General features: G+C 50.0%; 2 pseudogenes across 2 annotated transcripts; both read left to right on the forward strand.

Moving 5' to 3' along the window:
• Positions 1 to 862: 862 nt before the first annotated feature.
• LOC309799269 (dipeptidase 2-like) lies at positions 863 to 12,508 on the forward strand (annotated as a pseudogene). The gene is made up of 9 exons: positions 863 to 1,018; positions 1,345 to 1,471; positions 1,775 to 1,904; positions 2,128 to 2,269; positions 2,571 to 2,640; positions 2,761 to 2,937; positions 3,317 to 3,451; positions 8,277 to 8,299; positions 12,346 to 12,508. The product of its transcript is annotated as a dipeptidase 2-like (transcript).
• A 124-nt stretch (positions 12,509 to 12,632) lies between these two features.
• LOC309799270 (dipeptidase 2-like) lies at positions 12,633 to 24,555 on the forward strand (annotated as a pseudogene). The gene is made up of 10 exons: positions 12,633 to 12,757; positions 12,862 to 13,045; positions 13,372 to 13,541; positions 13,803 to 13,922; positions 14,146 to 14,287; positions 14,589 to 14,658; positions 14,779 to 14,955; positions 15,335 to 15,469; positions 20,294 to 20,316; positions 24,393 to 24,555. The product of its transcript is annotated as a dipeptidase 2-like (transcript).
• The last annotated feature ends 15 nt before the right edge of the window (positions 24,556 to 24,570 follow it).

A 24,570-nucleotide genomic window follows, 5' to 3' on the forward strand; every position in this document is an offset into this window, starting at 1 on the left:
ACTCAAATAGCCTGCTGACTGGCTTCCTGCTCTGTTGAGTAAAAGGGTCGCTGACTCTCCCCAGAAGGTCGTTCAGTTCACATCCCCAAAGTCCCTCTATTCAGGCCCTGGGGAGGTGTAGCGACTCCTGAGGGCGCTCTTTCCTGAGGCTGGCTGACAGAAGTGGAGGAGGTTCCTGATAGTTCCCAGGCGCTAGTTGAAGTCCCCAGAGAATGGTCATGCAGGTTGGGGAGTCAAGTAGGTGGAGAGAGAAGGTCGGGGGCAGAGGACCCCTTCCTGAAACCAGAGCTCACATGGTTACCCCCCCCCCATTTCCAGAAACTATCTCTTCCCCCACACAAGCCCTCATGGCCCAGTCCCGGGAAACCGGGAGCCCAGAGCACTTGTGGCCACAGAGGCACTGGCACGCAGCCCTCAGGGTGGGCGGGGCGGGCTGCAGGCAGATGGGGATGAGGTGTGCTCCTGGGAGGCCTCGGGCTGAAGGTGGCCCTCTGAGAGAAGCACCCCAGCTTGGACAGGAAGGTTACAGGCCGGGGAGAGCAACCTAGGGCGCCCCCTCGGAGCAGTGGGAGTGGGAAGAGGGGCAGGGGTGGAGGGAACCCGCGATGGGAGGCGAGTGCGCTCTCCGCAGAGGCCAGCTTAGCCCGCAGGAGCTGCCTGTGAGCAGGGGGCGGGAGGGCACTGCTGCCCTGTGGCTGCTGGGCTTTCCGGATCGCGGCTCTCTGCGAGGGTCCTGTGACTCTGTATCCCCTCCCTCAAACCGCCCCCCTCGCGAGGCCGCGCCGCTGGGTGCCCTGTGTCGACAGGCAGAACCCCACTGCCCGCCCCTCGCAGACCCGCCTCTGCCCGCCTCGATGGTCCCCGCGCACTCAGCCAGCGGCCTCTGCTGTGTCTGCTGCTCCCGCTGGGTCTGCTGCTGCGGCCGGTTACCCGTGAAGACCACGCCGGGCACCTCCAGAACCCCAAGTCCGCGGGAGCGCACGCGGGCCCTGATGCGGGACTTCCCGCTCGTGGACGGGTGGCTGCAGTGTGTGCCGGCTGCTGGGGGCCGCTGGGGGCCTAGCCTGGCCCCGGGCAGGGCAAGAGGTCCGGAGCATGCAGAGCTAGTGCGGAGGCTCCCTCACACCACCCCTGGATGTCCTCTCCATCATCTATGGATGCCCTTCCCCTTCTCTGTCATCCCCTCCCTGGTGGGAACCCCTCAGCCCAGGCCTCAGCTGCTCCTAGTATAGTCTGTGTGACAGTGGGATGTGGAGGACCCACAGGCTGGCCCAGGCCAGGCAATGTGTCCTGCCTCATCCCAAGACCTAAGGAGCCCACCTATTTGCCTTGACCTCCCTCCAGCCACAACGACATGCCCCTGGTCCTGAGGCTGTTTTACCACCACAGGCTACAGGATGTTAATCTGCGCAATTTCAGCCATGGCCAGACCAGCGTGGACAGGCTGAAAAATGATCTCGTGGGTGCCCAGGTACCAAAGGGACACACAAGGTGCCACCATGGCTGCTGGGGAATGTGGGGCAGTTTGGGGGCCTCAGAGACCACAGGTTAGTCACATTGGAACTAAGTTACCATAGTGACCTAGAAAGTGCCATGCCATGGATGCTGGGGGAACAGGGGTCACAGTGAGCCAACCTGACGGGCATCCAAGTACCACAGAAAAAGCAACGCATTACATGGGACTTCTGGGCACACTGAGTGTTGTGCCAGCTGAGGAGGCTATGAGAAGCCCAAGGAGCTCCAAAGCCCAAACTAAGCCCTTGCCTTCCCTCAGTTCTGGTGAGCCTGCGTCCCATGCCGGACCCACGAACGCGATGCTGTGCGCCTCACCCTGGAGCAAGTTCACCTCATCTGCCCCATGTGTGCCTCCTATTCTGAGCTGGAGCTTGTGACCTCAGTTAAAGGTAGCCGGGGGACTTCCCTGGTAGTCCAGAGGTGAAGACTCCACGCTTCCACTGCAGGGGCCTCGGGTTGGATCCCCGGTGGGGGAACTAAGAGCCCTCATGCTGCGTGGCACGGCCAAAAAAACAAAACAAAATGGTAAAGAGACTGGTCGTGGTAGGTGTTAGGGACTTCAGTTAGCTACCCCTGCCTCTGAAAATGATCATCTGACCTACCTGCCCCCAGCTCTCAACAATACCCGGAAGTTGGCTAGCCTCATTGGTGTGGAGGGCGGCCACTCACTGGACAGGAGCCTCTCCATCTTGCGTACCTTCTATGCGCTGGGTGTGCGCTACGTGACACTCACCCACACCTGCAACACGCCCTGGTGAGCACAGTGCAGATGGTAAGGGCCCAGTGAGGCAGGGATCTGCCCAAGATCACGCTGGGGCCCAAAGCAAGTTTATCCCTGGGATCCAGCCCTGAACCTGGGGTTGGGAGGGGAATGGAGGTTTGCAGAACAAGACTGAATCCCCAGAAGGGCCCTCCTACTGCCAGGCACAGCCCAGTTTGGGTCCCTCCTCTTGCATCAGGGAGTTGCAGGTGTAGACGGTTCGACACAACCTCTTTCTACGCTCTTGTAGCCAAGTCATGGCCACCAGTCAGACTGCCTCCTGGCCATCCTGCAGAGCACAGAGCTCAGCAAAGGGTATCCACCCCTTCTACAGCAATGTCAGTCGGCTCACCAGCTTTGGCGAGGTAAGGACCCGGCTTCCATACCCTGCCCCACATGAATGTACAGCCCTGCCTGTTCCCTACAGATAAATACACACAAGATAAATGCAGCCCTCATGCCCTCTCCCCATCCTGTCCCTGCAGAAGGTGGTGGCAGAAATGAACCGCCTGGGCATGATGGTGGACTTGGCCCATGTCTCGGATGCTGCGGCACGGCGAGCCCTCCAAGTGTCACAGGCACCTGTCATCTTCTCCCACTCAGCTGCCCGGGGTATGTGCAAGAACACTCGCAATGTTCCTGATGATATCCTGCAGCTTCTGGTGAGAGACTGCCCTGGCCCTCAAACCTAAAGCAAGAGATTCAAACCAGGAGCCCTTGAACCTGAGCCTCTTCTCCCTCCATTTCCTCAAACGCCAGGTTAAATATCTTCTGCCCCCAAAACCCACGGTCCACAGCCCCTGAACTCTTCAGCCCTAGGTGGGGGTCTAGGTGGTAAGATACTCCTCCAAACCCGGAAACCCAGGGCCAACACACCACCCAGACCAGGGCTGCGGCTCCTCCATTCACACAAACCCAGAGAGGAGATGACTCTGACCTCAAAGCCAGGGCTGAACACCTTCCTCACAGGGGCCGAGAGAGTGAACAGGCAGCTGGCTGTGCTGGGGGCCAAGCTGACTGTCCACGGGTCCGCCCCTGCAGAGGAAGAACGGTGGCATCGTGATGGTGCCCTTGTCCGAGTGGGTGCTGCAGTGCAACCCGTTAGCCAACGTGTCTACTGTGGCAGGCGAGCCTCACCCTGGGCTCTCTGAAAACTCGGATTTGGAGCTGAAGCTGGTCCAAATTTAGGGAGGACTTCAGAAGAGCCCCAGTGGTTTGACCCACCTATTGGCAATAGGTACAGCACCCAAAAACCCAAGAATGGACAGTACACAGCACCTTGGTGCCATGTGGAACTGGAGCCACAGAATCAAAACTGCGATACGGATGGGTATCAGGGAGGCTGTCAGACACTGCTTTATGTCAAACACATAAAGAAAATATCCACTATCAGAACCGTTGGTTGACTGACTTTTTTTCACATCTTTCTGACAAAATTCGTGAAGTTGTGAGTACCACAAGGGTCATTACACTTCTGTTCAAGATGTAATCTCAGGCTCACAATCACTGTTTAGCTTCTGTATATTGCAGTGTACATAAAGGTCTGTATTAGTCTGGTTGGGCTGTTATAGTGAAATACTATAGACTGAACGACTTCCACAGCAGAAATTTATTTTCTCACAGTTCTGGAGGGTGGAAGTCCAAGATTAAGGTACTGAATACCATAAGAATTGGTTTCTGGTGAGAACAATCTTCCTGGCTTGCTGACGGCTGTCTTCTTGCAGTGTCCTCACACGGCCTTTCCTCTACGAGCAGAGGGAGAGAGATCTCTGGAATCTATTCCCCTTCTTATAAGGACACCATCAGTCCCTGTCAGATTATTACCTCACCCTTATGACTTCAGTTAACTTCAGTTACCTCCCTAAAGGACCTATCTCCTATCTTCTACAGTCAACTTAGGAGGGGCTTCAACATATAATTTTTCGGGGGACACAATTCAGTCCATAACAACAACTTAAGATAGCTTTCTCTGATTTTCAGTCTTTCACTAATACCTCCCTCTTTGTCTACGAGTTATTCAAGTTTCCTTAAATTTTTTTTTTAATTTTCTTACATTATCCCTTCCCTTTAAATGCTGTCTTCACTTCTTAATTGGCATTTCTTGCAAATGAAGGCACCTTTCCTCACAATATATTGATTACTCTCCCCACTGTAACACAGCGTCTTCTCCCATGACTTTCCTGAAGTGGTTCCACTTTTGTTCATAAAAGTTTAGCCATCCAATCAGATGCTTTATTTTCAGTTCCCATAGCATTTTGCCTTTGGGAAACAACTGACTCCATTAGATGGTGCTTCTTTTAAAACTACCTTCCTTTATGTTTTATAGCAATCTTATGATTTCTGTTGGCCTACCACCTAGCTTCTTTCTGATCATTCTTTTTATTTTTAGTTTTCAGTTGTTTCTCTCCTCACTCCTTAGCGTCAGATACTACATACAGTTGGCCTTCTTCTCATCTCTTATATACTCTCTCTCTTACTCCAGCAGCTTTGTTTACCATTTAATATATTATCTGCCAGGCGCCTTCCATCTGTTACCAACATCTCTCCCTCTTTGTCATTTCAGCCTTCGCTATGCTCTCTGAGCTCTCACAGGCAGATCTATTGAACACAGGAATCTCAGTGGAAAATACGAGTACGTTATTTCTCTACTGAGTAAAGCCCTTACAGATCACATGGTCCTGATCCATCTTGCAGCCACCTCATCTGGACTATTTGACCTCCCATGTCACAATAGCAGAGGACCAGACAAGAGGGACACTGGCTCCTAATGACCTCAGCCCAGAAGTGATACACTTGATTCTGCTTCTTTGCCACTGGCCACAACGAATCAAAGGAAAACAGTTGAACTACAAAGGAGGATGAAAAATGTAGATAAGCACATAGGATATTTGATGAGTGCTATCTCGAGGTGACATCACCTCCCATCAAACTTTTATTTCACAGAGAAAACACAGACTATAAAGCAAAAACACCCCAAACTACCTTCTTCTCTTTACGTCCAAGAAGAGCTTTTCGACATAGTGTATAAATACCTAGTCTCACTTCCTCAGTATCTTCCATTCATTTTCCCACCTCATTGGTATTGTTAAGGTTTTCCTCTTTAGCGATTGTATTTTGGCCCCCTCCCATTAAAAAGCTGCCTCCCTCCCATTAAAAATTACTCTTGCTTGATGCCAAGTAATTCTCTAGTTACCTTTTCTCTCTTCCTAATTTCACAGTGCAGTTTATCAAAACTTGTATTTATTCTCATTGTCTGTATTTTCTTATCTTTATGTACCTCGTGACTCACACAATTTTGCTCTTTTCTTCTTACTTATCTGCACTGGAATTGCATTCACCAACATTTAGTTTGTGATTAAACTGAGTGAATATTGTTTGGTCATTCTGTCACCTTTCAGCAATAGTTGATTTTGTTGATCAAACTTGGCATCTCAGAAAAATCTTTCACCTTCACAACAGTAGCATCTTAACCTGCTACTTCTTCCTCCTGCCTCTGGACATCCTTATCTCTTTCACTGGGCACTCTCACTCTGCCCTCTGCCAAGAGATGTGTATTTCTCAGAAGCTCTCTTCTGCCCTTGATAGATGGTCTCATCTACTCTTGTGATTCCAGCCACCATATATATCTCAGATCTTGACCTAAAACTTACATCTCTCTCTCCTGAGTCTCTTACAAACTTAACTAATTGCCAACTGAACAACTCTGCCCAAGTATAACATGGACACTTAAAATTAATTATGTGATGTTACTGAACGATTAATTTTACCTTCAATACTTACTTCCACTATTCATCTCTCTACATCATTTAGACCACCACTATTTGTACACTTGTCCAAGTTGGATACTGGGGGAACACTCAAGACTCTGGACTCTGACAACCCTCAGAATGGGAGAAAATAGTTGCAAACGAAGCAACTGACAAGGGATTCATCTCCAAAAAATATAAACATAAATAAATTTGTAAACTATATAAGCAACTCATGCAGATCAATATCAAAAAAAACAACCCAATGAAACAATGGACGGAAGACCTAAATAGACATTTCTCCAAAGATGGCCAACAAACACGTGAAAAGGTGCTCAACATCACGAATTATGAGAGAAATGCAAATCAACACTACAAGGAGGTATCACCTCACACCGGTCAGAATGGCCATCATCAAAAAATCTACAAACAATAAATGCTGGAGAGGATGTGGAGAAAACGGAACGCTCCTACACTGTTGGTGGGAGTGGAAATTGGTACAGCCACTAGGGAGAGCAGTATGGAGGTTCCTTAAAAAAACTACAAATAGAACTACCATATGACCCAGCAATCCCACTACTGGGCCTATACCCTGAGAAAACCAGAATTCAAAAGGAGTCATGTACCAAAATGTTCATTGCAGCTCTATTTACAATAGCCAGGAGATGGAAACAACCTCAGTGTCCATCGTCAGATGAATGGATAAAGAAGATGTGGCACACATATACACTGGAATATTACTCAGCCATAAAAAGAAACGAAATTGAGCTATTTGTAATGAGGTGGATGGACCTAGAGTCTGTCATACAGAGTGAAGGAAGTCAGAAAGACAAAGACAAATACCGTATGCTAACACATATATATATATGGAATTTAAGAAAAAAAATGTCATGAAGAACCTAGGGGTAAGACAGGAATAAAGACACAGACCTACTAGAGAATGGACTTGGGGATATGGGGAGGGCGAAGGGTAAGCCATGACAAAGTGAGAGAGTGGCATGGACATATATACACTACCAAACGTAAAATGGATAGCTAGTGGGAAGCAGCCGCATAGCACAGAGAGATCAGCTCGGTGCTTTGTGACCACCTAGAGGGGTGGGATAGGGAGGGTGGGAGGGAGGGAGATGCAAGAGGGAAAGATATGGGAACTTATGTATAACTGATTCACTTTGGTATAAAGCAGAAACTAACACACCATTGTAAAGCCATTATACTCCAATAAAGATGTTACAAAAAGAACACTTGTTTTTTCTTTTTTTTTGTTTTTTGTTTCTTTCGTTTTTTACCTTTTAGTTTAAATTTTAGTTCCTGCCCCCAAACATCCATTAAGCCCCCAGGAGAAGGAAAAGGGGATGTGACTAGCAATAGAGAGAAACTTCCTTCACAACAATGGCCATGGCAAGCTTAGGCACTTTTGGTGAAATCTCTCTGGGAAGTACTGGCAGAGGAATAAAAGGCAAACTGACACAGAAGTATTGCCTGGTGTGCATTTCCAGGCTCTGCCTTCTTTCTCATGTCTTGGCGGCAGGTGGAGGAAGAGGAGAAAAGGTTAAACTTTTGTATCAACCGGCAGAATAAGCTTATAACATCCTCTCACTACCTCTGCCTGGGTTCTAGTCTCTGCAGCACTACATAAGCTTTGCCCAAAGTAATGAACAGTTGAAAGTCCAATGTAATACTTCACCAAACAACTTAAAAATGCTTGCACACTGGAAAGGATTCAGTTGTGGAGAACACAAATGGACCCAGAGCAACTTTTGCCAAAAGAGAATATTGTGCTAAATGTACAGCCATCGCTCTTTTCCATATGAAGAAACAGTCAGAAGGATAAAAGAACTTGGTCAAAAATCACACAAGTAAGTAGGACAGAATCTGGTCTGTCTGTCGTAAGGGTTGTGTTCTTTAACCACCAGGCTAGCTTTTCCCAAACCTGATTCATGCACAGAATAACTATACACCTCTGTTTGCCTTGAATATTCCCTGTTTATACGTATGCCTGCTGCAGTTTTTAATATTGCCCACTTTGACTCCCCAAAGCAACCAAGAACTCACAATAATTTGGTCACTCTATCCATGGACCACTGTGGTGGGACTGCCCAGGAAGCTTAAAAGTGCAGCCTCCCGAGCCCTACTCCAGATCTAGATAAGTTTTCTTAGGGTTGGCTCAAGAATCCAGGTACAAGTCTTTCTCGGTGCTTTTGTGAGTCTCTCGCTCTCGTAAGTTAATAAACCGTTTATTCCGCCTTCCCCAGATGCCCAGCCAGGTCCTGTTAAGGTAGGAGTCCCCCCGCCACATCACAGGGATGCTCCCAGTCAAGTAATCTCTGGAGCCGTGGAGAATCTGAATGGTCTCATGCTGGCCCACCTGCCATGACAAACCTCCTCCAGAGCATTCCCTTTCACAGTTTACATTCTACCACTCCCAAAGGCAGTCCGCTCCAATGAGGCCTGACTTCGTCTGTCCTAACGTGTACCCGCTGATTCAAGCAGTTTAGGAAGAGAAGGTGCTGTGCTTCTCAACCACGGTGGCCCAACCTCTAAAATGGTAGTCGAAGCAGTCTCTACCTCCTGGGAACAACGCCTCTGCAACAGCCCCATTAAACGAATGTCCCATCTTTGCTTTTTCAGGGTGGGGGTCGGGCAACAGGGAGTCCCCCTCCTAAAGAAGGTTCTCTCTCATTGCCACACTATCAGAGGCTGCCCCAAATGTGCTTGCTTCCTGTGGGCCTGATCAGGCTAAGGGCAGAGTTGTCTCTTTCCTTCTCTGAGGCGGACCAAATCGTCTGAGTAACACCTCTTCACACTGTTGACCATGTTTCTCACGGGGGCTGCTGCTGAGTCTTTATCTCATCCTTTCATGGTGGAGAGACAGAGGATTCTAATGACTTTTACTTCTAGGGGAGAGGGGCCTGGAGTGATTATGTTGTCATTTTGTATTATGTCCTTTTGTCATGAATTTGTTTTCAATTTCATGTTCAAATGGGCCCACCATTCCCACTTTGTGAGGTCATTCAGCACCCGCATTTTGCACCTTTAACATCTCTCTCAGTATCACTTGGAAATGTTTGAAATGGCAGGAGCTTGTCCTCATATTCCTATCAGCTGTAAACCCGGAGCCCCGACATGAACCTAACCATTGAGCAGAACACCTCTCCACTACCTGTGTACCACTGCGAAGGCCCCTTAACCTCTTGGTTTCTTTAAGTCCTCAGTTGTAAAAATTTCAGGGTGCGATGAATTTATATTGGGGGCAGGACAAGGTCGAGAAGAGTGTGTCTTTGCTTTTATTCTTCCAAACTGGAATGTCTTCCCTCTCTTCCCCATGGGTCCAAATCTCACTTGTCCTTCAGGCCCACTGCAAAGGAGCCTTCCCTGATTCCCCTGTCCACACAAATCTCTGCCTCTTAGGCTAAGTGCCATACAACCTAGCTGTCTCTTACCTTAATCTTGCCTCTCAAGCCAATCACAGAATGTGGGTCTCTCTTGCCCTCCTGTGGCCCCTGGGGCTGTGCCAGACCACCAGCACGCCCCACCTGGGGTGTCTACTAGACTACAGCATTGGTGGGGAGGCCCAGCTGTGAGGGGCCAGGCAGAGTACCTCTGCCTCTACCCTGTTCTCCTCCAAAAAACTGCCCCTCCTCCTGAAGCCTGCCCCTCAAGTCACAGGTTCCATATATGACCTCACTGGGTAGTGATGCCCTCACAGGCCTTCTCACAGATTCCACGGTAACAGATTCCATGGTAACTGACAACCAAACAGATTCGTATCTGGTGGAGGACTGGTAGGGAAGTTTCTCTGACTATCAGAGACAATGTCTGACTTCATAGGCTATATATACTCAACCCTGTGCTCTGTTCCCTGGCTGGGCAGTGCAGCAGGTACACCCAGACCGGCCACCTCCACAGGAGGTATGGGATACAATCCACCTCACCTGGCTGGCACATGTTTTTGTGGGGCCTGCCAACTATGTACAACTGAGCACACTCCCACATGTAAGTAATACCAGTGACCTGGGACACCTTCAGGGACCCACAGGGCTCACTGCTGAGGACAAGTGAAAGGTCATCCCTGGACAAGTGTGCAGGACGGTTCTAAGCTTTATAATGTAGCCTTCCCCTTTGGGCTACAGGATGCTTCCATTCAGACCCTTTCCTGAATGGCCTCTTAGCAAAAGACAAGTGCATTTTTGTTGGCAAACGGTAAATGGAGCAGTTTGAGGAACAGGGCCACAATTAGAAGCACACCTTCAAACCCAGGCACCTCTGTGCTGTCATGCAGACATCTCTATCGGTCCTCTCAGACACATCCCATACTGAGTTGCTGAGTACTCGGGGACAGGGTGGTGCCATATTGATGGGAAGACCGGAAGAATGAAGGGGGTGGTGATGAAGTGCTAATGAGACGGGAGGGCTGAGGAGATGGTGTCCCAGGAGGCTGCGTTGATGTGAGCCTAGACTTGGTACCCAGACCCCGGTTCTGAGTCTCCTGATCACTCTGCCTCAGTATTTAGCCTTGTTCTAATCTAGATAAAAGTACCAGAGGGCTAGAGTTCAGTGTGGTTGAAACAGGCGGTATAACTGGGGCCCAAGAGGGGTTGCCAAGGTGAGAGGGGTTCTTAACAAATTTGTATTAGATTATTTCTTTCCAAAACTTGAAAGACATTTCCATTAAAGCCTCAGAAGTGACAGACTGCAAGAAATGTTTTCTCTGTTGTGGAAGGGAGAGATGGAGAGGATCATGAGTGCAATTTCTTTCGGGTTCTACTGTTTTCCCTGGAAACGGTGAAGAGACTTCCTCATCTGCTGCAGCCGTAGGCGCTAGGGATTGCTTTTGCAGCCAGTGTCCCTTCTCTAGGGACTCATAGAGGTGATGGGCCAAGGCTGTGTTTTGGATGTCAAGTAGATTAAAGGTCTTCAGCCAGAAACTGGGAGAGACATGAGAGGGGGAAATTGTGGCAGGAGACTGTGCACAGCACAAGTGACTGATCAGTTCTGATTTTCTTTGCAGCAGCAGTGGCTCCCGTTTGTCCTCCCACACCCGGGCACTACCATGTCCTCTACCGAGGGTGTGGAGAAACGCAGTTGGGCTGGCATGGGGAGACATACTGCCTGGTTGGTGGCTACCGGGCCTACGGGGATGTTCCTTTGGCCCCACCAGCAAAGGTGGAAGCAGTGAAGCCAGTCCCCAGACGTGCGCCCAAACGAAAGCACTCTTCAGAAAGTTCGGACGAAGAGCTGGGCTGCTCCAGACCCAAAAACCGGCGATTGGAGCATGGTGGACCTGCTCCCTGAAGCAAGAACAGGATGGAGAGTCAAGCAGCATGCACCCTGCCCCGAGGTTCACATGCTCCTTTACTGCCAGCCCTTTCTGTCCCCAGTGGGGTCCCTTACTGCTCAATAAAATGTTTGTGTGTAACACATTTCTAGGGTCGCCAGTGCTCAGACTTAGGTCACTAGCCCTGTGCTAGGCACTCCTGCCACCTGGGAAAGGTTCCAAAGGTGGAACAGCTCCAGGGGGTGCCAGGGATCACAGCAAAAACTTGAGAGGCTGGGGATGAAGGAGTTTGGGCACAGTCCCTAAAGCATCTCTGTGGTTGAGCTTCTGTGAGAAGGCACATCCCCAGAGAGAGAGAGAGAGAGAGAGTGTGTGTGTGTGTGTGTGTGTGTGTGTGTTGAGGAGAGGGGGTCTCTAGAGGAGGCAGCTAGGGGGAGGGCCTGAGGCTGGCAATGGGGAATGGCGTGCAGCCTCTGAGTAAGCACAGGCACTTAAGCCCTTGAGGTTTCTGGGAAAGCTAGAGCCACAAGGGCCACGAGATAAGGCAAGTGTAGCAGCAGAACCCAGGTGCCAGGTCTTTCCTCAGAACCTATACTTCTCCACGAGGCCGGGCCTTCCACGCTGAGGTAGGAGGGATCCTGGCCAGAAGGTCAGCCAGCAGCTCTGGGAGGAAGATTGCTGCGGTGGGGACTCTGCTGCCATGGAAATCACTTCATTTCCTTCCACTCAAATAGCCTGCTGACTGGCTTCCTGCTCTGTTGAGTAAAAGGGTCGCTGACTCTCCCCAGAAGGTCGTTCAGTTCACATCCCCAAAGTCCCTCTATTCAGGCCCTGGGGAGGTGTAGCGACTCCTGAGGGCGCTCTTTCCTGAGGCTGGCTGACAGAAGTGGGGGAGGTTCCTGATAGTTCCCAGGCGCTAGTTGAAGTCCCCAGAGAATGGTCATGCAGGTTGGGGAGTCAAGTAGGTGGAGAGAGAAGGTCGGGGGCAGAGGACCCCTTCCTGAATCCAGAGCTCACATGGTTACCCCCCACCCCCCCATTTCCAGAAACTATCTCTTCCCCCACACAAGCCCTCATGGCCCAGTCCCGGGAAACCGGGAGCCCAGAGCACTTGTGGCCACAGAGGCACTGGCACGCAGCCCTCAGGGTGGGCGGGGCCGGCTGCAGGCAGATGGGGATGAGGTGTGCTCCCGGGAGGCCTCGGGCTGAAGGTGGCCCTCTGAGAGAAGCACCCCAGCTTGGACAGGAAGGTTACAGGCCGGGGAGAGCAACCTAGGGCGCCCCCTCGGAGCAGTGGGAGTGGGAAGAGGGGCAGGGGTGGAGGGAACCCGCGATGGGAGGCGAGTGGGCTCTCCGCAGAGGCCAGCTTAGCCCGCAGGAGCTGCCTGTGAGCAGGGGGCGGGAGGGCACTGCTGCCCTGTGGCTGCTGGGCTTCCCGGATCGCGGCTCTCTGCGAGGGTCCTGTGACTCTGTATCCCCTCCCTCAAACCGCCCCCCTCGCGAGGCCACGACGCTGGGTGCCCTGTGTCGACAGGCAGAACCCCACTGCCCGCCCCTCGCAGACCCGCCTCTGCCCGCCTCGATGGTCCCCGCGCACTCAGCCAGCGGCCTCTGCTGTGTCTGCTGCTCCCGCTGGGTCTGCTGCTGCGGCCGGTTACCCGTGAAGACCACGCCGGGCACCTCCAGAACCCCAAGTCCGCGGGAGCGCACGCGGGCCCTGATGCGGGACTTCCCGCTCGTGGACGGGTGGCTGCAGTGTGTGCCGGCTGCTGGGGGCCGCTGGGGGCCTAGCCTGGCCCCGGGCAGGGCAGGAGGTCCGGAGCATGCAGAGCTAGTGGGGAGGCTCCCTCCCACCACCCCTGGATGTCCTCTCCATCATCTATGGATGCCCTTCCCCTTCTCTGTCATCCCCTCCCTGGTGGGAACCCCTCAGCCCAGGCCTCAGCTGCTCCTAGTATAGTCTGTGTGACAGTGGGAGGTGGGGGACCCACAGGCTGGCCCAGGCCAGGCAATGTGTCCTGCCTCATCCCAAGACCTAAGGAGCCCACCTATTTGCCTTGACCTCCCTCCAGCCACAACGACATGCCCCTGGTCCTGAGGCTGTTTTACCACCACGGGCTACAGGATGTTAATCTGCGCAATTTCAGCCATGGCCAGACCAGCGTGGACAGGCTGAAAAATGATCTCGTGGGTGCCCAGGGACACACAAGGTGCCACCATGGCTGCTGGGGAATGTGGGGCAGTTTGGGGGCCTCAGAGACCACAGGTTAGTCACATTGGAACTAAGTTACCATAGTGACCTAGAAAGTGCCATGCCATGGATGCTGGGGGAACAGGGGTCACAGTGAGCCAACCTGACGGGCATCCAAGTACCACAGAAAAAGCAACGCATTACATGGGACTTCTGGGCACACTGAGTGTTGTGCCAGCTGAGGAGGCTATGAGAAGCCCAAGGAGCTCCAAAGCCCAAACTAAGCCCTTGCCTTCCCTCAGTTCTGGTGAGCCTACGTCCCATGCCGGACCCACGAACGCGATGCTGTGCGCCTCACCCTGGAGCAAGTTCACCTCATCTGCCCCATGTGTGCCTCCTATTCTGAGCTGGAGCTTGTGACCTCAGTTAAAGGTAGCCGGGGGACTTCCCTGGTAGTCCAGAGGTGAAGACTCCACGCTTCCACTGCAAGGGCCTCGGGTTGGATCCCCGGTGGGGGAACTAAGAGCCCTCATGCTGCGTGGCACGGCCAAAAAAACAAAACAAAATGGTAAAGAGACTGGTCGTGGTAGGTGTTAGGGACTTCAGTTAGCTACCCCTGCCTCTGAAAATGATCATCTGACCTACCTGCCCCCAGCTCTCAACAATACCCGGAAGTTGGCTAGCCTCATTGGTGTGGAGGGCGGCCACTCACTGGACAGGAGCCTCTCCATCTTGCGTACCTTCTATGCGCTGGGTGTGCGCTACGTGACACTCACCCACACCTGCAACACGCCCTGGTGAGCACAGTGCAGATGGTAAGGGCCCAGTGAGGCAGGGATCTGCCCAAGATCACGCTGGGGCCCAAAGCAAGTTTATCCCTGGGATCCAGCCCTGAACCTGGGGTTGGGAGGGGAATGGAGGTTTGCAGAACAAGACTGAATCCCCAGAAGGGCCCTCCTACTGCCAGGCACAGCCCAGTTTGGGTCCCTCCTCTTGCATCAGGGAGTTGCAGGTGTAGACGGTTCGACACAACCTCTTTCTACGCTCTTGTAGCCAAGTCATGGCCACCAGTCAGACTGCCTCCTGGCCATCCTGCAGAGCACAGAGCTCAGCAAAGGGTATCCACCCCTTCTACAGCAATGTCAGTCGGCTCACCAGCTTTGGCGAGGTAAGGACCCGGCTTCCATACCCTGCCCCACATGAATGTACAGCCCTGCCTGTTCCCTACAGATAAATACACACAAGATAAATGCAGCCCTCATGCCCTCTCCCCATCCTGTCCCTGCAGAAGGTGGTGGCAGAAATGAACCGCCTGGGCATGATGGTGGACTTGGCCCATGTCTCGGATGCTGCGGCACGGCGAGCCCTCCAAGTGTCACAGGCACCTGTCATCTTCTCCCACTCAGCTGCCCGGGGTATGTGCAAGAACACTCGCAATGTTCCTGATGATATCCTGCAGCTTCTGGTGAGAGACTGCCCTGGCCCTCAAACCTAAAGCAAGAGATTCAAACCAGGAGCCCTTGAACCTGAGCCTCTTCTCCCTCCATTTCCTCAAACGCCAGGTTAAATATCTTCTGCCCCCAAAACCCACGGTCCACAGCCCCTGAACTCTTCAGCCCTAGGTGGGGGTCTAGGTGGTAAGATACTCCTCCAAACCCGGAAACCCAGGGCCAACACACCACCCAGACCAGGGCTGCGGCTCCTCCATTCACACAAACCCAGAGAGGAGATGACTCTGACCTCAAAGCCAGGGCTGAACACCTTCCTCACAGGGGCCGAGAGAGTGAACAGGCAGCTGGCTGTGCTGGGGGCCAAGCTGACTGTCCACGGGTCCGCCCCTGCAGAGGAAGAACGGTGGCATCGTGATGGTGCCCTTGTCCGAGTGGGTGCTGCAGTGCAACCCGTTAGCCAACGTGTCTACTGTGGCAGGCGAGCCTCACCCTGGGCTCTCTGAAAACTCGGATTTGGAGCTGAAGCTGGTCCAAATTTAGGGAGGACTTCAGAAGAGCCCCAGTGGTTTGACCCACCTATTGGCAATAGGTACAGCACCCAAAAACCCAAGAATGGACAGTACACAGCACCTTGGTGCCATGTGGAACTGGAGCCACAGAATCAAAACTGCGATACGGATGGGTATCAGGGAGGCTGTCAGACACTGCTTTATGTCAAACACATAAAGAAAATATCCACTATCAGAACCGTTGGTTGACTGACTTTTTTTCACATCTTTCTGACAAAATTCGTGAAGTTGTGAGTACCACAAGGGTCATTACACTTCTGTTCAAGATGTAATCTCAGGCTCACAATCACTGTTTAGCTTCTGTATATTGCAGTGTACATAAAGGTCTGTATTAGTCTGGTTGGGCTGTTATAGTGAAATACTATAGACTGAACGACTTCCACAGCAGAAATTTATTTTCTCACAGTTCTGGAGGGTGGAAGTCCAAGATTAAGGTACTGAATACCATAAGAATTGGTTTCTGGTGAGAACAATCTTCCTGGCTTGCTGACGGCTGTCTTCTTGCAGTGTCCTCACACGGCCTTTCCTCTACGAGCAGAGGGAGAGAGATCTCTGGAATCTATTCCCCTTCTTATAAGGACACCATCAGTCCCTGTCAGATTATTACCTCACCCTTATGACTTCAGTTAACTTCAGTTACCTCCCTAAAGGACCTATCTCCTATCTTCTACAGTCAACTTAGGAGGGGCTTCAACATATAATTTTTCGGGGGACACAATTCAGTCCATAACAACAACTTAAGATAGCTTTCTCTGATTTTCAGTCTTTCACTAATACCTCCCTCTTTGTCTACGAGTTATTCAAGTTTCCTTAAATTTTTTTTTTAATTTTCTTACATTATCCCTTCCCTTTAAATGCTGTCTTCACTTCTTAATTGGCATTTCTTGCAAATGAAGGCACCTTTCCTCACAATATATTGATTACTCTCCCCACTGTAACACAGCGTCTTCTCCCATGACTTTCCTGAAGTGGTTCCACTTTTGTTCATAAAAGTTTAGCCATCCAATCAGATGCTTTATTTTCAGTTCCCATAGCATTTTGCCTTTGGGAAACAACTGACTCCATTAGATGGTGCTTCTTTTAAAACTACCTTCCTTTATGTTTTATAGCAATCTTATGATTTCTGTTGGCATACCACCTAGCTTCTTTCTGATCATTCTTTTTATTTTTAGTTTTCAGTTGTTTCTCTCCTCACTCCTTAGCGTCAGATACTACATACAGTTGGCCTTCTTCTCATCTCTTATATACTCTCTCTCTTACTCCAGCAGCTTTGTTTACCATTTAATATATTATCTGCCAGGCGCCTTCCATCTGTTACCAACATCTCTCCCTCTTTGTCATTTCAGCCTTCGCTATGCTCTCTGAGCTCTCACAGGCAGATCTATTGAACACAGGAATCTCAGTGGAAAATACGAGTACGTTATTTCTCTACTGAGTAAAGCCCTTACAGATCACATGGTCCTGATCCATCTTGCAGCCACCTCATCTGGACTATTTGACCTCCCATGTCACAATAGCAGAGGACCAGACAAGAGGGACACTGGCTCCTAATGACCTCAGCTCAGAAGTGATACACTTGATTCTGCTTCTTTGCCACTGGCCACAACGAATCAAAGGAAAACAGTTGAACTACAAAGGAGGATGAAAAATGTAGATAAGCACATAGGATATTTGATGAGTGCTATCTCGAGGTGACATCACCTCCCATCAAACTTTTATTTCACAGAGAAAACACAGACTATAAAGCAAAAACACCCCAAACTACCTTCTTCTCTTTACGTCCAAGAAGAGCTTTTCGACATAGTGTATAAATACCTAGTCTCACTTCCTCAGTATCTTCCATTCATTTTCCCACCTCATTGGTATTGTTAAGGTTTTCCTCTTTAGCGATTGTATTTTGGCCCCCTCCCATTAAAAAGCTGCCTCCCTCCCATTAAAAATTACTCTTGCTTGATGCCAAGTAATTCTCTAGTTACCTTTTCTCTCTTCCTAATTTCACAGTGCAGTTTATCAAAACTTGTATTTATTCTCATTGTCTGTATTTTCTTATCTTTATGTACCTCGTGACTCACACAATTTTGCTCTTTTCTTCTTACTTATCTGCACTGGAATTGCATTCACCAACATTTAGTTTGTGATTAAACTGAGTGAATATTGTTTGGTCATTCTGTCACCTTTCAGCAATAGTTGATTTTGTTGATCAAACTTGGCATCTCAGAAAAATCTTTCACCTTCACAACAGTAGCATCTTAACCTGCTACTTCTTCCTCCTGCCTCTGGACATCCTTATCTCTTTCACTGGGCACTCTCACTCTGCCCTCTGCCAAGAGATGTGTATTTCTCAGAAGCTCTCTTCTGCCCTTGATAGATGGTCTCATCTACTCTTGTGATTCCAGCCACCATATATATCACAGATCTTGACCTAAAACTTACATCTCTCTCTCCTGAGTCTCTTACAAACTTAACTAATTGCCAACTGAACAACTCTGCCCAAGTATAACATGGACACTTAAAATTAATTATGTGATGTTACTGAACGATTAATTTTACCTTCAATACTTACTTCCACTATTCATCTCTCTACATCATTTAGACCACCACTATTTGTACACTTGTCCAAGTTGGATACTGGGGGAACACTCAAGACTCTGGACTCTGACAACCCTCAGAATGGGAGAAAATAGTTGCAAACGAAGCAACTGACAAGGGATTCATCTCCAAAAAATATAAACATAAATAAATTTGTAAACTATATAAGCAACTCATGCAGATCAATATCAAAAAAAACAACCCAATGAAACAATGGACGGAAGACCTAAACAGACATTTCTCCAAAGATGGCCAACAAACACGTGAAAAGATGCTCAACATCACGAATTATGAGAGAAATGCAAATCAACACTACAAGGAGGTATCACCTCACACCGGTCAGAATGGCCATCATCAAAAAATCTACAAACAATAAATGCTGGAGAGGATGAGGAGAAAACGGAACGCTCCTACACTGTTGGTGGGAGTGGAAATTGGTACAGCCACTAGGGAGAGCAGTATGGAGGTTCCTTTAAAAAACTACAAATAGAACTACCATATGACCCAGCAATCCCACTACTGGGCCTATACCCTGAGAAAACCAGAATTCAAAAGGAGTCATGTACCAAAATGTTCATTGCAGCTCTATTTACAATAGCCAGGAGATGGAAACAACCTCAGTGTCCATCGTCAGATGAATGGATAAAGAAGATGTGGCACACATATACACTGGAATATTACTCAGCCATAAAAAGAAACGAAATTGAGCTATTTGTAATGAGGCGGATGGACCTAGAGTCTGTCATACAGAGTGAAGGAAGTCAGAAAGACAAAGACAAATACCGTATGCTAACACATATATATATATGGAATTTAAGAAAAAAAATGTCATGAAGAACCTAGGGGTAAGACAGGAATAAAGACACAGACCTACTAGAGAATGGACTTGGGGATATGGGGAGGGCGAAGGGTAAGCCATGACAAAGTGAGAGAGTGGCATGGACATATATACACTACCAAACGTAAAATGGATAGCTAGTGGGAAGCAGCCGCATAGCACAGAGAGATCAGCTCGGTGCTTTGTGACCACCTAGAGGGGTGGGATAGGGAGGGTGGGAGTGAGGGAGATGCAAGAGGGAAAGATATAGGAACTTATGTATAACTGATTCACTTTGGTATAAAGCAGAAACTAACACACCATTGTAAAGCCATTATACTCCAATAAAGATGTTACAAAAAGAACACTTGTTTTTTCTTTTGTTTTGTTTTTTGTTTTTTTGTTTTTTACCTTTTAGTTTAAATTTTAGTTCCTGCCCCCAAACATCCATTAAGCCCCCAGGAGAAGGAAAAGGGGATGTGACTAGCAATAGAGAGAAACTTCCTTCACAACAATGGCCATGGCAAGCTTAGGCACTTTTGGTGAAATCTCTCTGGGAAGTACTGGCAGAGGAATAAAAGGCAAACTGACACAGAAGTATTGCCTGGTGTGCATTTCCAGGCTCTGCCTTCTTTCTCATGTCTTGGCGGCAGGTGGAGGAAGAGGAGAAAAGGTTAAACTTTTGTATCAACCGGCAGAATAAGCTTATAACATCCTCTCACTACCTCTGCCTGGGTTCTAGTCTCTGCAGCACTACATAAGCTTTGCCCAAAGTAATGAACAGTTGAAAGTCCCATGTAATACTTCACCAAACAACTTAAAAATGCTTGCACACTGGAAAGGATTCAGTTGCGGAGAACACAAATGGACCCAGAGCAACTTTTGCCAAAAGAGAATATTGTGCTAAATGTACAGCCATCGCTCTTTTCCATATGAAGAAACAGTCAGAAGGATAAAAGAACTTGGTCAAAAATCACACAAGTAAGTAGGACAGAATCTGGTCTGTCTGTCATAAGGGTTGTGTTCTTTAACCACCAGGCTAGCTTTTCCCAAACCTGATTCATGCACAGAATAACTATACACCTCTGTTTGCCTTGAATATTCCCTGTTTATACGTATGCCTGCTGCAGTTTTTAATATTGCCCACTTTGACTCCCCAAAGCAACCAAGAACTCACAATAATTTGGTCACTCTATCCATGGACCACTGTGGTGGGACTGCCCAGGAAGCTTAAAAGTGCAGCCTCCCGAGCCCTACTCCAGATCTAGATAAGTTTTCTTAGGGTTGGCTCAAGAATCCAGGTACAAGTCTTTCTCGGTGCTTTTGTGAGTCTCTCGCTCTCGTAAGTTAATAAACCGTTTATTCCGCCTTCCCCAGATGCCCAGCCAGGTCCTGTTAAGGTAGGAGTCCCCCCGCCACATCACAGGGATGCTCCCAGTCAAGTAATCTCTGGAGCCGTGGAGAATCTGAATGGTCTCATGCTGGCCCACCTGCCATGACAAACCTCCTCCAGAGCATTCCCTTTCACAGTTTACATTCTACCACTCCCAAAGGCAGTCCGCTCCAATGAGGCCTGACTTTGTCTGTCCTAACGTGTACCCGCTGATTCAAGCAGTTTAGGAAGAGAAGGTGCTGTGCTTCTCAACCACGGTGGCCCAACCTCTAAAATGGTAGTCGAAGCAGTCTCTACCTCCTGGGAACAACGCCTCTGCAACAGCCCCATTAAACGAATGTCCCATCTTTGCTTTTTCAGGGTGGGGGTCGGGCAACAGGGAGTCCCCCTCCTAAAGAAGGTTCTCTCTCATTGCCACACTATCAGAGGCTGCCCCAAATGTGCTTGCTTCCTGTGGGCCTGATCAGGCTAAGGGCAGAGTTGTCTCTTTCCTTCTCTGAGGCGGACCAAATCGTCTGAGTAACACCTCTTCACACTGTTGACCATGTTTCTCACGGGGGCTGCTGCTGAGTCTTTATCTCATCCTTTCATGGTGGAGAGACAGAGGATTCTAATGACTTTTACTTCTAGGGGAGAGGGGCCTGGAGTGATTATGTTGTCATTTTGTATTATGTCCTTTTGTCATGAATTTGTTTTCAATTTCATGTTCAAATGGGCCCACCATTCCCACTTTGTGAGGTCATTCAGCACCCGCATTTTGCACCTTTAACATCTCTCTCAGTATCACTTGGAAATGTTTGAAATGGCAGGAGCTTGTCCTCATATTCCTATCAGCTGTAAACCCGGAGCCCCGACATGAACCTAACCATTGAGCAGAACACCTCTCCACTACCTGTGTACCACTGCGAAGGCCCCTTAACCTCTTGGTTTCTTTAAGTCCTCAGTTGTAAAAATTTCAGGGTGCGATGAATTTATATTGGGGGCAGGACAAGGTCGAGAAGAGTGTGTCTTTGCTTTTATTCTTCCAAACTGGAATGTCTTCCCTCTCTTCCCCATGGGTCCAAATCTCACTTGTCCTTCAGGCCCACTGCAAAGGAGCCTTCCCTGATTCCCCTGTCCACACAAATCTCTGCCTCTTAGGCTAAGTGCCATACAACCTAGCTGTCTCTTACCTTAATCTTGCCTCTCAAGCCAATCACAGAATGTGGGTCTCTCTTGCCCTCCTGTGGCCCCTGGGGCTGTGCCAGACCACCAGCACGCCCCACCTGGGGTGTCTACTAGACTACAGCATTGGTGGGGAGGCCCAGCTGTGAGGGGCCAGGCAGAGTACCTCTGCCTCTACCCTGTTCTCCTCCAAAAAACTGCCCCTCCTCCTGAAGCCTGCCCCTCAAGTCACAGGTTCCATATATGACCTCACTGGGTAGTGATGCCCTCACAGGCCTTCTCACAGATTCCACGGTAACAGATTCCATGGTAACTGACAACCAAACAGATTCGTATCTGGTGGAGGACTGGTAGGGAAGTTTCTCTGACTATCAGAGACAATGTCTGACTTCATAGGCTATATATACTCAACCCTGTGCTCTGTTCCCTGGCTGGGCAGTGCAGCAGGTACACCCAGACCGGCCACCTCCACAGGAGGTATGGGATACAATCCACCTCACCTGGCTGGCACATGTTTTTGTGGGGCCTGCCAACTATGTACAACTGAGCACACTCCCACATGTAAGTAATACCAGTGACCTGGGACACCTTCAGGGACCCACAGGGCTCACTGCTGAGGACAAGTGAAAGGTCATCCCTGGACAAGTGTGCAGGACGGTTCTAAGCTTTATAATGTAGCCTTCCCCTTTGGGCTACAGGATGCTTCCATTCAGACCCTTTCCTGAATGGCCTCTTAGCAAAAGACAAGTGCATTTTTGTTGGCAAACGGTAAATGGAGCAGTTTGAGGAACAGGGCCACAATTAGAAGCACACCTTCAAACCCAGGCACCTCTGTGCTGTCATGCAGACATCTCTATCGGTCCTCTCAGACACATCCCATACTGAGTTGCTGAGTACTCGGGGACAGGGTGGTGCCATATTGATGGGAAGACCGGAAGAATGAAGGGGGGGGTGATGAAGTGCTAATGAGACGGGAGGGCTGAGGAGATGGTGTCCCAGGAGGCTGCGTTGATGTGAGCCTAGACTTGGTACCCAGACCCCGGTTCTGAGTCTCCTGATCACTCTGCCTCAGTATTTAGCCTTGTTCTAATCTAGATAAAAGTACCAGAGGGCTAGAGTTCAGTGTGGTTGAAACAGGCGGTATAACTGGGGCCCAAGAGGGGTTGCCAAGGTGAGAGGGGTTCTTAACAAATTTGTATTAGATTATTTCTTTCCAAAACTTGAAAGACATTTCCATTAAAGCCTCAGAAGTGACAGACTGCAAGAAATGTTTTCTCTGTTGTGGAAGGGAGAGATGGAGAGGATCATGAGTGCAATTTCTTTCGGGTTCTACTGTTTTCCCTGGAAACGGTGAAGAGACTTCCTCATCTGCTGCAGCCGTAGGCGCTAGGGATTGCTTTTGCAGCCAGTGTCCCTTCTCTAGGGACTCATAGAGGTGATGGGCCAAGGCTGTGTTTTGGATGTCAAGTAGATTAAAGGTCTTCAGCCAGAAACTGGGAGAGACATGAGAGGGGGAAATTGTGGCAGGAGACTGTGCACAGCACAAGTGACTGATCAGTTCTGATTTTCTTTGCAGCAGCAGTGGCTCCCGTTTGTCCTCCCACACCCGGGCATTACCATGTCCTCTACCGAGGGTGTGGAGAAACGCAGTTGGGCTGGCATGGGGAGACATACTGCCTGGTTGGTGGCTACCGGGCCTACGGGGATGTTCCTTTGGCCCCACCAGCAAAGGTGGAAGCAGTGAAGCCAGTCCCCAGACGTGCGCCCAAACGAAAGCACTCTTCAGAAAGTTCGGACGAAGAGCTGGGCTGCTCCAGACCCAAAAACCGGCGATTGGAGCATGGTGGACCTGCTCCCTGAAGCAAGAACAGGATGGAGAGTCAAGCAGCATGCACCCTGCCCCGAGGTTCACATGCTCCTTTACTGCCAGCCCTTTCTGTCCCCAGTGGGGTCCCTTACTGCTCAATAAAATGTTTGTGTGTAACACATTTCTAGGGTCGCCAGTGCTCAGACTTAGGTCACTAGCCCTGTGCTAGGCACTCCTGCCACCTGGGAAAGGTTCCAAAGGTGGAACAGCTCCAGGGGGTGCCAGGGATCACAGCAAAAACTTGAGAGGCTGGGGATGAAGGAGTTTGGGCACAGTCCCTAAAGCATCTCTGTGGTTGAGCTTCTGTGAGAAGGCACATCCCCAGAGAGAGAGAGAGAGAGAGAGAGAGAGAGAGAGTGAGTGTGTGTGTGTGTGTGTGTGTGTGTGTGTGTGTGTGTGTGTGTTGAGGAGAGGGGGTCTCTAGAGGAGGCAGCTAGGGGGAGGGCCTGAGGCTGGCAATGGGGAATGGCGTGCAGCCTCTGAGTAAGCACAGGCACTTAAGCCCTTGAGGTTTCTGGGAAAGCTAGAGCCACAAGGGCCACGAGATAAGGCAAGTGTAGCAGCAGAACCCAGGTGCCAGGTCTTTCCTCAGAACCTATACTTCTCCACGAGGCCGGGCCTTCCACGCTGAGGTAGGAGGGATCCTGGCCAGAAGGTCAGCCAGCAGCTCTGGGAGGAAGATTGCTGCGGTGGGGACTCTGCTGCCATGGAAATCACTTCATTTCCTTCCACTCAAATAGCCTGCTGACTGGCTTCCTGCTCTGTTGAGTAAAAGGGTCGCTGACTCTCCCCAGAAGGTCGTTCAGTTCACATCCCCAAAGTCCCTCTATTCAGGCCCTGGGGAGGTGTAGCGACTCCTGAGGGCGCTCTTTCCTGAGGCTGGCTGACAGAAGTGGGGGAGGTTCCTGATAGTTCCCAGGCGCTAGTTGAAGTCCCCAGAGAATGGTCATGCAGGTTGGGGAGTCAAGTAGGTGGAGAGAGAAGGTCGGGGGCAGAGGACCCCTTCCTGAATCCAGAGCTCACATGGTTACCCCCCACCCCCCCATTTCCAGAAACTATCTCTTCCCCCACACAAGCCCTCATGGCCCAGTCCCGGGAAACCGGGAGCCCAGAGCACTTGTGGCCACAGAGGCACTGGCACGCAGCCCTCAGGGTGGGCGGGGCCGGCTGCAGGCAGATGGGGATGAGGTGTGCTCCCGGGAGGCCTCGGGCTGAAGGTGGCCCTCTGAG

Source organism: Mesoplodon mirus, assembly GCF_964341445.2.
Source record: "Mesoplodon mirus genome assembly, chromosome: 3".
Lineage (NCBI taxonomy): Eukaryota > Metazoa > Chordata > Mammalia > Artiodactyla > Ziphiidae > Mesoplodon > Mesoplodon mirus.